The sequence below is a fragment of the Lolium rigidum genome, chromosome 7 (genome assembly GCF_022539505.1).
Source record: "Lolium rigidum isolate FL_2022 chromosome 7, APGP_CSIRO_Lrig_0.1, whole genome shotgun sequence".
NCBI lineage: Eukaryota > Viridiplantae > Streptophyta > Magnoliopsida > Poales > Poaceae > Lolium > Lolium rigidum.
Genome location: NC_061514.1, coordinates 97,449,466 through 97,452,129, shown reverse-complemented (window position 1 = coordinate 97,452,129; position 2,664 = coordinate 97,449,466).

The following is a 2,664-nucleotide window of genomic DNA, read 5'->3' as shown; positions in this document are numbered from 1 at the left end:
GGGAGGGATGAACATGGAGAGTAATTTTGAATTGCACATTGTCTTAAGTAACACTAATAAATAGTCATTAAAAAGTAAAACTAATTAAAAAAATAAATATAAGTATTAGATAAAATAATATAGAAAGAAAAACAAATAAAATGTATGTTGGCGCACGACAAAGAAAGGAACACACGTCAAAGGCAACTTTGCCGTGCAACTTGTCTGCTCGCATGGCAAAGGGTGCGCCACGGCAACGCCCAGAGCCTTTGCCGTGCAGTGTTTCTTTGTCGTGAGTCGTGTAGGGACTTTCCCGTTGATGTTTCTTTGTCGTGCTCTTTCTTGGGACTTTGCCGTGCAAGGATTCGTTGCCGTGCGCCACTTGGGACTTTGCCGTGCAAGGATTCATTGCCGTGCGCTACTCTCAGACCTTGCCGTGCGAACTTTCTTTGCCGTGCGTGCTGCTTGCTGTGCACGATAAAGATGTCTTTGTCGTGCAACGGCTCACGGCAATGATAGGCTTCATGGCAATGCCATTTTTCCCGTAGTGCTTCAAGCCCCCCTTAGGTACCCTGGAAGGAAAAGAGTGCGTCTGAAACTTGCCGCCCCAAATCACAGAATTGTTACCTCATCTAGCAAGGTTTGTGAAAGAAAACTAGGGGGCTCATCGTCCCAAGTACAAGAAATATGTAAATCAAAACTATGTTTCGCAATAACATGAGCCGTCTTGTTTGCTTCCCTCGGACAATGTTGAAAATACGTTTGTCCAATCATCCCTGCACTCGCAATGCAATCAGCATAAATGGCCGCCGATTCATTCCATATCCTCTCTTGGCCATCCAGAATATTTATCACCTCTAAAGAATTTGATTCAGCTTGGACGCGTTGGTAGCCCAGAGCATTTGCTAACTGAAGACCCATCTGCATCGCCTTCGCCTCTGCCGAGCCTGCCGATGCCACATGCGGTATAAAAGTGCACGCGCATGCTAGGGCTTCACCTCTCCCGTCCCGGATAATAGCCCCAACTGCTCCAGATTTGTTCTCTTGATTAAAAGCAGCATCCACATTGAGTTTGACATAATTTGTTCATAGGCGCCTCCAGCCTCTTCTATGAACACCAGGTGGTGTCCCCCACGCCTTTAGATGGTTTGCAACCAGAGCTCGAATAGACATAGCGCACCTCATTATTGGCGAAACATTTTCATCATGAGTTTTACGACGTTGAGCCCACCAGATGTACCACGATGTCATTGCTATAAGTTCTTGTCGCTGAATACTTGAGTAACCTGGCATAGTTTCAGGATCTTTTCGCAGCAGAATTTCCAACATAACTGACCTAGATCGGTCATCCCTCTTTGCAGCTATTATCACATCTTCCAAGCCCAATTCTTTCCAGAGACTTGCAGCCCATCCGCACTCAAACACCATATGCCTAATATCTTCGCAATGATTATCACAGATCGGGCATTGGTCACTTGTGGGTATATGTATACTTGCAAGAATAGCCTTCAGAGGCAATATAACGTGCATAGCTCGCCAACAAAAAAATTAACCTTCGCTGGAACCTTCAACCTCCATAGTATTTTCCAAATGGGGTTGTCCAAAGGAGTTCTCTGTATTAGCGCCATGCAAGTGCGGCCTCTGAACTGATGCTTCCATTCTAAGCGATATGTTGATCTAACAGAAAAGAGATCCGATTGAGTAGCATGCCACGAGATAAAATCCTCAAAAGCATTTAAATTCAGCGGAATTTGTAGAATCCGTTCTGCATCCACAGGGTTCAAAATAGATAGAATAAGCTCTTCATCCTTGCCCCGAAACAGGGTCAATTAATTCAGAAACTTTTGTAACAATCGTAGCACCCCTTGGCGTCATCATCTTTCTGTCGGGGCTGCTTGGTACCCACGGGTCCCTCCAGATGTTGATGGATTCGCCATTCCCAACACGCCAAATATACCCCCTGTTAAACCGTTGGATACCAGCTACAATGCTTTGCCATGCGAAAGAATCCCCTGGTTTTGCTCCCGCCTTGAGAATATTACCATCTGGAAAATATTTGGCTTTTAAAACCCTTGCACAAAGGGAGTTTGGTTCTGCAATCAACCTCCATACTTGCTTAGCCAACATCGCTAGGTTGAAAGAATGGAGATCTCTAAACCCCATTCCTCCTTCTCTTTTTGGGAAACAAAGCTTCCACCAAGAATACCAATGCATCTTTCGTCCTTGATCATCATCACCCCACCAGAACTGCGATATGGCATCATTAATCTTCTTGCAAACCTTTTTTGTTATATTAAAAACTGACATTGCATAAACAGGGATAGATTGTAAAACTGCTTTTATAAGGATTTCTTTTCCACCAATTGATAGCAATTTTTTCTTTCCATCCGCTAATGCGCTGCAGAATTCTCTCAACAAAATGCATATAACAGTCACTCCGATCTGCTCCCACTAGCGCCGGCAGACCAAGGTACTTATCAGAAATAGCCTCCGTATCAATATGGAGAATATCACACATAGCCACTCTCACATTTACATCAGTGTTAGGGCTAAAATAGATGCTGGATTTTGCCACACTCACAATTTGTCCAGAGTTTGCACAATAGAAATCTAGAACTTGCTGCAAGGAGGTTGCGAACTATATATACAAGATGTGCGCCTAATGTTGCATATAAGTGGTGACTA